The sequence below is a fragment of the Columba livia genome, chromosome 8 (assembly GCF_036013475.1).
Source record: "Columba livia isolate bColLiv1 breed racing homer chromosome 8, bColLiv1.pat.W.v2, whole genome shotgun sequence".
NCBI classification, from domain to species: Eukaryota; Metazoa; Chordata; class Aves; order Columbiformes; family Columbidae; genus Columba; species Columba livia.
Genome location: NC_088609.1, coordinates 27,900,368 through 27,914,672, shown reverse-complemented (window position 1 = coordinate 27,914,672; position 14,305 = coordinate 27,900,368). Strand labels below are relative to the sequence as shown.

General features: G+C 37.5%; 1 long non-coding RNA gene across 2 annotated transcripts in view; it reads right to left on the bottom strand.

Moving 5' to 3' along the window:
* LOC110362939 (uncharacterized) overlaps positions 1 to 14,305 on the bottom strand; it is an 89,907-nt gene that overhangs the window by 65,403 nt on the left and 10,199 nt on the right. The window contains exons 3-5 of one of the 2 annotated variants that reach the window (XR_010474400.1): positions 10,347 to 10,462; positions 1,772 to 8,833; positions 1,089 to 1,169 (exon numbers count right to left, since the gene is read on the bottom strand). This is a non-coding gene — a long non-coding RNA (uncharacterized LOC110362939). The remainder of the gene's footprint in view (positions 1 to 1,088; positions 1,170 to 1,771; positions 8,834 to 10,346; positions 10,463 to 14,305) is intronic. The other variant, XR_002420652.2, reaches the window with a different exon arrangement.

Here is a 14,305-nt window from a genome sequence, read left to right as displayed (position 1 = left end):
TCCAGGCAGAAAGAGCAGCCTGAACACTGACTCAGCTTTGCTGAGGTCATAGTCTTTACAAAGCCAGTAGAAAGGACTGGCCATTAATTTTCTCTGGTATGATTTTACTTTTCTCATTATGTGCAAGAGTTTTGTTCCAGACTAGTAGGCTGTGGCTGTAGGCTGGAAAGAATGCACTTCAGTGAGACAGAGCTCATAAAAAAGTGCGTCAAACTGCGATGTCAAGGTTGTCTTGGTTGTGACTGATGTACCAAAATTAAATTCCAGACCAGACAATAAGGACGTTGACAGTGCTGTGCTAGTTTCAACAGGGCCTCTTATAAACTCCGCAATGAGACACAGCCACAAGAGCCCCATACACTGAGAAGCCATAACAGCCCAACCAGACATTTCAGAAAAAAAATACCAAACTAACAATTATTTTAATCTCTGAAGCTATTTTTGTTTTCTTGTTTCACTATTTTTCCTTTTGCAATTAGATCAGCTAGATACCCAATTAAAAAAAATAATTAAGTTGTGCCAATGCCTTTCTAGTATCTGGAGGATGGTACCCATTCATACAGGAATAAGCTGCTTCAAAATATTTTCTAGGGGAAAAGTATCTCCTTCATCCACCACGCATTTATGTATATTCAATTTCACTTGTTTTCCTCTCTTATCATGTGTGCCATTCCATCTGCCATATAGGTTGACATGTCTATCAGAACATGGCAAAATATATATAGGAACAATAGGATTGGTTCGTTTATTAGTTCTTTACTGAAGATACACTCTCACGCATCTGCAGGCTGAGAAGAGAATGATAACTCTTATAAGATATGCATTTTTCAATTCAATAAGATATGATTGGCATAGCATAGTATAAAAGAGATACTGAAACAGGTATCTCCTGGTAGGTAACCACCTATGTCTCAGTTGAGCACAGCTCATCCAGGACAGAGAGGTGGAGGTCAGGATGTTGATCCATTTGAGCCCTTTCTTCTAGGAAAAGGTTTATTGCTAAGAAACTGTTTATTATTGTTTGGAAGGGTGAGGGAGGATTGCATGTCAGAATAGAAAAAGGGAGAAGAAATCAGTGAAATACAGACCTGAGAGGACATCCCTGGAAAAGGAGCAAGGAGTCTGTCAAGCATTTCTTTTTTCGTGAATACTCAAGAGATCCAAAAATACTAAACATAAAAGCAAACAAACTGAAAATAGTATTTCAATATTCGATCACAAAATATTACTTCAATACTAAACATGTAAGAACTGACATTTTAAAAGAACACTCCCCTAGGAGAATTTCTGAGGGTCTTGGGTTAGCCTTTTCATTGTCTCTGCCAAAACAGAAATACTGATTTGATACTATCAGGGCCAATTAATTCTTCTTGTATTTAATGATGTTATTAAGAGTCTAAGAAGCATTTGCTACAAGAGAATAAACAATTATAATAATAAAAATCTCAATATGCTACTTCTTCAGGAAGAACTCATGAAGTTTTGCCAATAAAATCCGAAGAATCATACAAAATTGTTGTTTAGATTGTATAATGGGGCATAAACTATGTTCTGGTGTGGAACACAGCGATGTACCAAGAATGAGGATGAAAGTGTGGCAGGAGGGAAAGCTAATCTTAAGTCACCTTGGAGCTGTCTACATTCTGAGTGGGTAAAAAGAATATTTTCCAATTTATCAGAACTATCTGAGTGCAACTGCATTAAAACTGTGACCACTGTATGCACCACATTCCCCCTTCAGTTGCCACATCCCTATACATTTTTCTTGTACCTTCTAAAACTTTTCTCTGGTGGCAGTGTGATGCCACATCACTACGCAAGTCCCAGCATCGTGCTCTGTTTTGTCATATGCGTGGAAGTTGCAGAGTGCTGAAAATGCCCAGTTAGCAACAGAACTCACTTGTGGGGCTCAAAGAAACTGCAGCCGCTCTGTATTTTGCAGCATGATTTTACTTCAAGAACAAGGATTTTCTTCTCAATTTTTCAGGCTGTGAGGCATTCTGGGAAATAAGAATCCATATATATCAGTGCAGGGTCTTTCAAAGAGAAGAGCTATAAGGCAAGTTACATAGCGTGTAGAACTCTGCTCAGCTGAACCAAATTTACCAGGTTATTATTGCCTGTAAGCCAAAATATGAGGAAAAATAATAAGATACAGTCCATTTCGGTTTACATATACGAGATTAAGAATTTCCACAGATTCTGCATCTTGCTGGGCAAATCAAACCCCGAAGCTTTGTCTTGACAGATGAAACTTTTACTTAGTCATACTAATTTTAGTAGCCAGCTTAGTGACTCAGCTTTCTAGGGGGCTATCTTCTGCTTTCTTTCCTTTAAAAAATGGAAGCAATTATTTGTGCTTATGAGAGCAATGGGAACAGCAATGCACTAAAGACAAAAATATATGAAATCATCCACAGGAAAATCACAGAGAAGCTACAGCTGCAGTAAGTGTTCCCACTAACTACCCATTCACTGACCTCCTCCTTGAATTACTTACTTGAGTGAATGACACAGCAAAGAGACAATCTGGAAGATCTATTTGGCTCTCACCCCACTGAAAATGTCAGCTGAGCTTGTTTGTTGAGGAATTCTGTTCATGTTGATCATTTGCTAAAAACCTTAATAGAGTAAAGGCTTAGCGAGCACACAGCTGACTTCAGTGGCAGCATCTACATAAATAAAGGCACACATTTGCTTGAGTCCTCGCAGCATGATCCCTTAACTGGAGATTTAAATGTTTCCATTGAACTGGGAAAAATAGCTTAAAATGTACAAAAACCCTATTATCTTAACTAGGAAAAATGGTGTCAAGAACAGTTTTTTCTTAGTCTTTAAATAAAACTGTTTAAGACAGAATTTATTCATGTAAATGAGTTGGCTATTGTATCAATTATATTTGACATTAAAAAAAAATCCATATATATAGTACAATGGGACGGTAGGAAATATAGATACAGTATATATTAGTTTTCAAAACCAAGATTTGACTTATAGAAATGAGAGCACAGTATATTAAGAGGAGAATGCTGTGACTGATTTGAATGAGAGTTACTGGTCTTCTTGATGTTACTCTGCTGCTGTTGCTAAGGCACCTTTCTTTATTAGTTATACTGTTTGTATGTGGATTAATTCATCCAGCAAACATCTTTTGCATTTGGTAAAAATGAAATGCAAAAGCCATTAGAATGTAAGTGGAAATGTATTTTTTAGAAAAGACAGCAAATTCAGTAGAACAGTCGTCCTAGCAGTTATTAAAATTTTCCAAAACGGTATTTCGTCTTGTGTCCCTAATTACTGAACCACACTTCTTGTATCCTGACAGATAAACCTGTTTAAAATTCTTGAAGTGGCCGAAGAGAAATGACGTATCCAGCCCAAAGCACCTTCCGCCACATCCCTGACAACATTCAGCTCAAGGCACTCTGACCCCGCGGTTGATTATCTGTGCCTTGACAGTGCCGTCTACAAAAACCGCCAGAAAATTAGCACTTCTGAATGCCTGTTTTGCATTCTTCAAGTGCATTATTAGAATTCTTTTGTCAAAAGAAGCATGCTACATCATTGTATTCATAATAAATGCTCTTTGATTTGTATGACTTTGTATTTGTAACACACCCAAACAAAGATCTCATTTGTTCTGCTGGCAAAAGCTAATCTGTACAAGGATTTTTTTTTTCTATTTTATTTTCTGCAAAAACTGCCTTTCTGAGCCTAGAGATTGGGTTAGCTAAAAGCTTCACATTCATTATCTTTAAGGTACCATGTTAATGAAAGGATTTTAATCATTGACATTGCTATGTGAATTATTATTACACAAACCCCTGCTGTTGAGTTAGACAAAATTAACCCAGTGTAAGGGGCATTAAAAAAACCAACCCACAACAAAACACCATAGCTAATTAGTTAGCTAACAGGAACAAAGAGAATGTATAACAAAGATGTTGAGAGGAAGACACTTACGTAAAAACTGTAGCTTCCATTCCAACATTGATCTTTCTGTAAGGAAATCTTTTTTCTGTCTGATTTGTTCCATTAGACTTGAGCATTTTTATGTTTTGTAATTAGTTTTCTAAGCCACAATGTCTCACTTCTTTCAAACTGTGGAGATCCAAAGGCTCATAATAGAAAATGGAAGATATTTAAAAATGCTTTTAAATTATTTCCCCAGCGATCTATATCAGAAACATAAAGTAATTCTCTGGATTATTCTAGGAAATTATTTCCATATTCTCTGTTGTTCTCCATGAACTGCAGAATATTTTAACTAATCTAGCCAGGTTCCATTAGAATAAACTCTTCATTTTAATAGATTGATACTATTGTCCAGGTTGCAATTCCATATGGAGCATATAAATGAAGCTATAGGTTTAAATCACTGCATGGCTTCTCTTCTACACTCCTGGTCGTGCTGTTTTCCAATGGGCAACACATCATTGTGCTGATGTAAGAGACAAGGATGAGATGATCAAACCTCAGTGAAGTATTCATGCTGGGTGCCATTTGTTTATAATTGCTCTTTCTAAGTTATAGTTTCAGATAAAGCTCCCAAAATGGAATAAAGAGAAAATAATAATTAAGTCTGTTTCTCTTTTTTGAGCCTGACAAAGGCTTTAAATTTTTTTTAACGTATTTGTCCTTCAATTCACTATACTACACATTCCCCACTTCTCTCTTTTGTTCATCAGTCTTTTCAGCCTGATAATTAAGACTCAAAATATTTGCTGCTGTTGTTTTTTCCAATCCATTATTTGGTTTGTGTTGTAAATGTGGAACAACAATCATCTAGTTCTCTTGTGTGCCAGTAATTTAGTATTTCAATAATCTCCAATTGTTAAAAGGCTTTAAACAAATCAACACTTCTAGCAGTTTCCTTTTCTTTGTGGGAAAAAAAATATGTGAATATAACATCTACAACATATACTTTTCTATTTTCCTTCTTTTCCTACCCGACCCCAACACCTTTTTTTTTTAAAGGATCCTTATGAGGGAATTAAAACACAGGGCAATTGCGAAGCATAAAACAAAAGACTCATTTCAATAAAAAAAACAATGTTCTTACACAGGGGCAGTTTTTACAACCAATATCATCGCGTCAGCTCTACTAGTGCTGGATAATTCCATTAACTACTTTTATCCAAATTCAAGCAAAATAAAAGAAAGAGGTAGTATCTAGTATACGCTCCAAGAGGCAGACATTTCTGTTATGCAGAAATTTCCATGGAAGGATCTTACAGAGTTTGAAAACTATTGGCTAACCATGCCAGAAAACTCTAAGTCAAACATGGGTTTGTTTTGCAATGTACACAATGGGTCCAGAAAGGGTGATGACAAAACTGGAAACTAGTTGTTAAGCACCTTCGAACATACTTTAGAGAGTAATGAAATTCATTTTATTTCCAGAAACCCTGGATTCTAGAATCTTCTCTCAAAATTATCAAATCTGTAAATAACTGCCTAAGGCACTATTTTGTGGAGAACTGTAGGTGTTAATCAGGTCAGTTGTCTAAAAGGGACTTAGATATCCAGTGTATAAAGCACTGAAAATGTTTGCCAGTGATTGGCCTAGAATCAAGTAAATTAGTGATAATTCCCAGGACAGAACCTACCCAACAGTCTCACTCCCAGTGTATTTTTTCGTTTTTGTTTTTCCTTTTTTTCATCCAGCATTGGTACACCAAGAATGAAATACAGTTTTTCCTACATCGGGAGTTTTCCTATAATACAACTTTCAGAGCACAGAAAAGCGACACAGAAAGTAATCCCAAAATTGTATCAAAATCCACAAATGACTCAGCTGAAAACCTAGGAAGGACATTCAAGTTGCAGACAAGAGAGATTGTGGACTTCTCTGACTCCTTTAGAAATTGGAAAAGATTCATTATTCCAGCTGAGAAATGACTGGCAGTCACAGAAGACAGAGTCCAGTCTCTAATGCTGTGGCCCTTCCCAGCCATCAGAATTCCTGTAGCACCATCCAGTCTGCAGTTAGATTACATCCTCCCGCTTTAAAAAGTAGTGCTATGCAGATGTGGACAAAACTCCGTGGATAATCACACATAATTCACAAGCTTCCTTCCAACTTGTAGGCTGTTCTGGCAAAGACTTCCTATGCATCCTCCCTGGCCACCAAAGTGGTTCCCTTTCCCTCCTACTAAATCAGTCAGCTTAATGCTGGCCTGTTGTGAATCTTGCAATGGGGAAAACTACAGACAGCTTTAGCTGTAACAACCCCTACTTAAATATCATTCATATGCTGTATTAGACTAAGCATGAATTGAAAATAAACAATTTCATGAAAGAAGAGAAGCTGAATTAGTTTTTCAGTTGTCCACAGCAAATCTCTGTTGTCTATTGAATGTCATGTTTTTACTGATGGTAGATAGCTATGTATTTATGAAAATTAGATACAGGTCATCTATCTATATGTTTATGGTTTCACATATAAGTGTGTATGTGCATTTGCCTGTAAGAATTGCATGGGAAAACTGATTAGAAAAATAAGACTATCAACCCTGATCCATTTGTGCTTTTCAGTTTCATATGCTTCACAATTATTTGCTCAGACTTCATATCGATGTCAATGAGAATTTTATGCAAGCAATGAATGCATGATATACAATAGAAATTTGTCATTTATAGCAGAGAACTTTTTCTTCTTCTTCATAAATATTATTTAAGCTAGCCAGTAATATCTGAAAATACAGAGGTTCTGACAATACCCTCTTTTAACAAGTATTTCATATTGTTAGAAATCTTTCTAGCTCTGTTTCTTCAATTAACTTATGTATATGCTTCTCTATTAGCATGCATTTAAGTTTGTTGCTGAATAGGGTTGAAAATTCACCTTTTTTTTTTTTTTTTTAAGACACATACTGACTATTCTAATGATAAAAAAATGTATTTTACACCACTTCTTTACGTTTTACACAAATGATTTGCAAAACCTTTTGAATTCTCATCTTTGACCTGCTGCACTACAAAGCAGTTATCAGACCCCATTGTGAACACTTTGGGAAAACACAGCCTGGCTGACAAATTAGTAGTATTTGGTGCTAATATTACTAATTCACCATCTGAAAGGCCTGCTCACTGGGGAAAAATAACATGTTCTCTGAGTCACAGGAGAAACTAGGGAGATAGTTAATGGGTGTTGGCTGTGCTGCACATATTGTGCACAATGCTGTTCACATTGCAGCTGACTGACTGCCAATAGATGTGGAAGTAATTGTCAACAAGATTTATTGTTACTTTCACATTTATACAGTTAGAGAGGAAAGGTTGAAAGAGTTTTGTGAAGTTCAGTGCTGACTTCTACTGAACCATAGCAACACACACTGATTATCACTAACGCATGTCGCTGAAAGAATTTTGCATCTTTGGAGGCTTAAAAGTCATTCTTTCTTGTCAGAGCAAAATCCCTACAATCCTCTGTAATTTTTTTTTCTGAGATCAATACCTGAGCTCTGACTCCAATTCTAGCTCACAAACCAGCATTTTTTCAGGATACAACTGACCTCACACTTTTTTCATACCAGAATTAGGGACTCAAGGTAATTAAAAAGTAACCATGAGAAGCAGGTGGTTTTTACTTTAAATTAAGGGTTGTAAGTTGTGGGGGCAGAGAGTGGATCATCTTTGCAAAGGAAAGACTTTAGCTCACCAGTTTGAAAGAGCACAACACACTTTTAATATAAATGTATAAAATCCGGAGGCATGAATTTCAACGAATGCTTTTTTCAGCTTCTGTTCCTGTGGTTTGTGCTTCTAGAGAATGTTTCTAACCTAGCTTCACTAAGGCAAAACTGTTTGATTTACATGTAATTTTATATACATATACTTCTAACTTTAAAAGGATAGATTTATTTTACCCAATGCTAGAGAATTTAATCAGAAACCAAGACTCAACATCTCAGGCATTTTTGTGACTATCCAGATAGAGCAAAAAATTTTACTTTGAAGGCTCTTAGAACTGTCCTGCTTGAGTCTCTGGTGGGTTTTTTCTTTGTTTCAGATGGAAATCAGCTGAGGTGAACTTGATTACATTTTTGCTGTAGAAGACCCTTCTAGCTCTGGCATCTTCTTAACTAATAGCTTAAAACTATGATACGCAAGACTGACAAGCAATAGCCACCTGGATTCTTTCAAACAAAACTGCAATGACAGTCTAAAATGGACGGGAGCGAGAGGCTACAGCTAGAGGACTTACCCAGTACTGCTGACTGTTGCTGCAGTCTGTATTGAGATCGTGGAAACCAAACAGAGGACATATTTAGGCCCAGTTATTATGCATGAAACAGGCTCTTACAGTACTACACAAATACATTTGTGCAATTACTCCATCTGCGATTAAGACAATTAACTATTCAGTCACTGAGGTGGACACCTACTTGTTCATTTAGCAGGATATTCTGTCAGTTTGTCTGCACATAATTAGCATTATTGAAGTCTCAATTTTTATCTTGTAGATGGTACTGGTAGCAGTCTTTATTTTATTATACTTTAAATATCCAATGTACCTAAATGCAGCACGTATGTTTAAAAGTGCTCCCTGCAAGGCAGCTTCTGTTTGCTTGTGGTTCTGTACTTACCTATTAGGAAGCATGACCCTAATTTCAAAACTAGGCAGGCAAACACATGCCAGCTAAACAGCTGATAAAAGTCTCCGAGTTCATTTGTTTGTTGCCAAAGAGGGGACAGCTTATTGTAAACTAATAAAATAAAAATAAAAAAAAAATCTCTTCTCAGAACTTGATCTTGTCTTCCAATTGCAGGTGGCATTTCCCAGCACTGTTGCAGCTGTTCAGAGAATTATCTTGGTAACCAAGGACATCTGGATAACGATAGAACAAGAGTGTCAGGATACGTAGAAAATAGGATGGGAAAATAGTTACAGCAATTTTGGATTGGAACTACTCTAAAGTGTCCTAAAAACTATTAGAAAACCCAGCATTTAGATAAGCAACCTGTTTATTTAAATGTTACTTACATGGCAATCACATTTTTTGCAGGAAGACATCTGAAACTGTAATACCAATTAAAAAAAATATATTTCACTACTAAGAAGAAAATCACAACCATTTGAAACAGATTTTTTCTCATAATTAGGTAAACACTGTTACAAGATACAGTATGGGAAAGAGACTCTACACATCCTTGTGAAAGTAACGAGTTGCAGGCTCGGTGTTGAATGTTCCTGACAATTAGATTTGGCCTGAAGGTGAAAGCATTTTATATACATGTCCCTCTCTGTTTTAGGATATCCCCCATTTTTCATAATACCTACTACATTATATCACTCTTCAAAACCTTCTATACTCTTATTTCAGAAAAAAAATATATGGGAACGATATATTTGAAAATAATACTATAAATGTCATCTACGTATGGGAAATACCACCGCTCTTTTCATATAGTCTCTTATGATCAAATAGTTCCCAGAATTAGCAGAAATCTGAGTAATATGAAGTGCTGAGAAGTCATTGACAACTACTGTGTATCTGTGTGAGCCAATGCTCATACAGCTGTAAGACAATCAGAAGTTAATGCAAGGGTAAAGCAGAGTATATAACAAGGGTAGTTGCTGAGAGGATGAGGCCAGAGGGCTTGGTACATGCTGCATTGCATAGTGCCCAGAAGAGATGCCCTCTGGCCCTTCACTCTAGCAGTTATGCATATGTTAGGCATATGAAATAAATGAAATCCGGCTACAGAAAGATACACTAAGTGAGGTAGTTAAAACTTGGTGACTTTAGATAACAGATATTTCTGCCAATTCTTTTCTCCCGTGGAGAATCAAATCCAAAGCTTCACCAGATTTGTCTGAACAGCCTTGCAGACCGATAGCAGAACTGAAGTTCTACCTTGTTCAGTCCTCACCCCTTGAGTTCAACCCTCACCTACTTGAGTTATAAGCAAAGCTTTCTCTGCCAAAGGTTAAAATCTTGGCTTCTTTTAAGGCTCACATCACTAGTACTTGCAACATTTAAGTGTTCTTGTTTAAACGGGAAAATGGTTAATTTTGTAAGAAAACTTCCAAGGCCTTAAATCCTATATCCTTGAACATTACCGTGAGCTAATGGGTGGAAACATAACAGTCTGAAAAATAAGTTAATTTGTTGGACCATTAAAGATAATTTGTGTGAGTAAAGATACAATTGGCCAATTTACACAGAAGTCAGGTAAGACAACAAATTATTTAGGATACAAAAATAACTAGGTGGTTATACAACAAAAACTTTTTTTTAAGATAGCATTACAGGTCTCTCTCATCATGCCTACATGATAGAGGCAGTAATGGAAGAGCTATTAATATTTTAATTACAAAGAATCAGTGTGGCACATACCACTACTTAGCAGCTGGATGGAATTAATGCTGAGTAATGCAGAAAGTTTCCAGAGATAACATCTTCATTAGCAGGTCTATGATATCCTACATTGGCTTGGTTTTCAGTCCACTAGGCTGAAAAACAAATATTACAGACAAAACCTTCAAACATCACAAACAATTCTGTTCTAGGTTTGCTGCAGAGAAAGAAAAAATACTGAGGTATAAAAAGATAATCTGGTGACTGATGCAGCCAGTCATCTGGTGCCGTTTCCCCTTCTCCCGAGCACGTCTGAGGCACTCAGCTGTCTGACAACAGCCCCTCGCCCCCTGCTCACCTCACCTTTTTATTTGTCAGTAAAAACCTAGTACAGATAAATTAAGGTAGTTCAGAGCATATCCCTGGGTTTCATCATCTCAGTTACCAGACATTGGACAGATTACAATTTCACAGATGCTAGGAGAGGAGATATTATAGCAAAGCAGTAGTGCCACTACAGATAAGGTTAAGATGGCACTTCCATTATAAACACCTATTTTCAGTGGCTTATAACTTCAGGCTACAAATTTCTCTCAGGCTGAAACCTGGCATATTTGGGCTCAACTTGGTAATGGCTTTCCCTGTCTCTTCATACCATTTTGATTAGGCGTTTGCAGCATGAGAATGCACACAAATATATGTCTCTGGTTGTTTCAAATGGCACTGAAATACTTTTCTTTCATGAAAAACCCTGGAGGGCAGGATGTTCCTGTCATTCTAACACCCATTTTACTGTCAGCTATTTCCCCCAAAAGATAACTTTTAAAGCGACAAAATTCACATCATTATTTCCAAAAACCACTCAGGACAGCTAAGGGGTATGGTCTGCACTGAAGGACACGCTGTGTCCCTCTGAGTGGCCAGAGCTTGCAGTGCTCACCAAAGCCGTGCAGGCTGGGATGGGTCTTGCTCAGGGCTGGGATAAAAGCCAAGTTTAGCAGAACAGCATTTCTGGGAGATCAACATATGGACCAAAACTTACATATTTTGGAATGAGGAAAAAACAAGCATCATTATATAGCCCACAAATCTCATTATTTTAATGAGGCACTTATTCTAATTGTCTAATTATTTTGAATTATACCTCATTATTAAAATCCTGTTTTTTCATTCTGATCTTTAATGAAGGATGTAATGAAATCCCTAAATACAGTATGGATTTTTTTCTGCAGCATTCTCCTCTCATAAAGTTTTGAACTTTTGCCAAAGATGATAATTTTTCAGCAAGCCTCCAAAACAATAAAGTATAGATACCTTCTTGCATGTCAGTGTGCCTGCCTGGCTCCTTTCATGGTAATATCTCTTTCGCTAGTTATGAAAAAAAATAAATGTAATAAACCTGTTGAATGAGACAAGTTTTGTGTTATTTTTCCTTTTATATTTCTCATGTACCAAGATATGTGCTGAACTATTATATCACCAGAAATGCATAAACCCTTCTGTGCTTTTAATGACCTGAGGGGATGCTGTACCAATCAAAGCATATTTTTAAAGAGTCAGACTCACAGTGGACAGAGCAGAAAAGGACAGAAAAGTGGGAACAGGAAGAGGAGAGAAAAAAGGGATACCAACATTTGAAGAGGGAGTATAAAAATGATTGAACATCAGTTATTCTTGATATTTTCCATTTTTTTTCAAAAATTATTTCTGATTACTTTCCTCAATTTAATTTTTAGCAGCATATCTTGTGCACAGTATAAATTCTTTGTAGTTCTGGAACATGTGTGGTATGTACACCCTTCAATGTACTGGGCTATGTACATTCCTCGGGACACCAGGCCCAGACCCACTGGGAGAGGAAGCAATCACAATGGCATTATGTTAACTAAATCTGTCTGTGGGAGCACCATATTGGTATTTATTTTAGGCAGCAGACATTCATATGTGGCAGTATGAATGGCATTCATAGACAGCAGTATGAAGCACATGGAAGAGAGTAACACGCTGCTCACTCTGGTCACTCCAACTTGAAACATGTGGCAGGACTGGAAAGAATCCAAAGGCGAAAATAATTCAAAATTGAACTGCTGTTGTTTTTTTGACAAAGAGGCAGAAAAGGGGATATGATAAAAATTATAATGGTAACGGCAGAGCGAGAAAATTAGGAAATTCTCGCATGGAACATCCCCAGCAACGGGACAGCAGAGCGCTGAGCGCAGTGTGCGCACCCCGCGCTGCGAGAGCTGGGCAGCGCCACAGCCCACGCCAGCTCCACGCCAGCCCGCCCGGCACTGCCAGCGCTCGGCTGTGGCAGCGCAGGGCTCAGCGGGAGCTCGTTTCCCCGGCTCCGCAGCACAGTAAATTGGCTGTGCTGAGCTCAGAGCTGCCTTGCTTAGATTGGTACCGGTGTTTGAATTTCAATCTGGCTCAGGCTTCTCTGCATTACGCTGCAGGAGTTTGAATGATTGCTGGGTAAACCTACCGAAAGACTTGTAGAAAGACAGTTTTTAGATAAATTGTATACCTGTGGAACGCCTTCTAAAAATATTACTGAGTTAATAGTATAGTACAGGAAGACTCCTCCCAAAACGCTAGACACACAGGCAGTAGGAACACTCACAATTGCATTACAGAGTACAAAATAATTGCAAAGGCTGTAAGGAAGAGATATTATTATGCTGCAGGGCATAACCCCCAATTTAAAGCTCCCTGTAAACTGCTGGTCCACGTAAGGTTTGGATGACAATCCTGTATGGTGTATTTCATATTCCTAGTTGGATATTCTGATTAAAAGTACTTTCCAGTGATAGTTGTAGAAGAATCTTCCCAGTACATGCAAGCCATCATTAGAAACACTATCTAAAAGCCTGAGTCCAATCTAGTGAAAAGAACAACTTTTTAGGTTAGCATGGATACACTGGCAAAACAAAAAAGATCAACCCAAACCAAAATACTCCAACTTAAGAATGTTTAGCATTTAGTTCTAAATTTCAACTCACAAATGTGGCCATCTATCGCAAATGTTACTTTACGAATGAATAGATTTATCTGTTGTGGTAAGGTCAGATGACTGTATGTGAAGCACAAATATTCCTTGAAGAGGTGGATACTCTTTCCTCTTTGTAAGAAGGATTTTCCATGGTTCAGCAGGACTGCAAAAATGCTTTCGTGTTAGGCATGGGCTGGTGATAATTGTTAGTGATTGAATGTCACTGAGTAAGAGAGGGGAAAAAAACCCTATGTAATGGCAGAGGATGGTATGTGAAAGTGCTGGTTACACTGACACAGTATCACTCTATCAGACTTTATAAATGAAGGGCAAATTAAATTAGGTTAAATATATGGTTATTTAACAACACTCAACCAAATATTTCTTTGCTGGATAGCAAATAAGGCTTGTATTTAACCAAAGATTAGTGCATTCCAATTTTAATACCAGTGCAGTTTGTTTTTATAGGAGGATCTAAACAGCACTTTATGTTGACATTTCTATTGCGTATTTAATGAACGCATATCAAATATGCATGGCAAATAAATACTGTGTTCCACGTAAACCTTTCCTGCACGCTCCCTGTCTTTTCTGCTTTGAAATATATTTGTTCTCATAAAAATGCATATCAGTACAATGTAACTAAATCTTATCTCAGTTTTTTTCCAGACAAGAAACAGAAGTCTAGATCATTATAAGTACTGCTGTACTGCTGTTTTAAAATGCGACCCTGAACTGCACCTCTGCCTCCCTCTAAGCAGTCAGTCTGCTGAGGAAGGCCCCTTCTGACAGAACGGATTAAGACCATCCAAAACTCCTTAATCCACTGTTCACATACAACGGCGCTGTGGAATTGCATGTGACACAACCAACAAAAATCAGAGCTGGCAGAAGATCCTAACTACGCTTCTCAGCCTGCATAGCTAAATGCTGCTTTGTGCTCAGCTGGAGCAGAGGACACCTCACCTGACAGCAGCTGGATGGTTCTAGGTGCAGGGGGGTAACATTT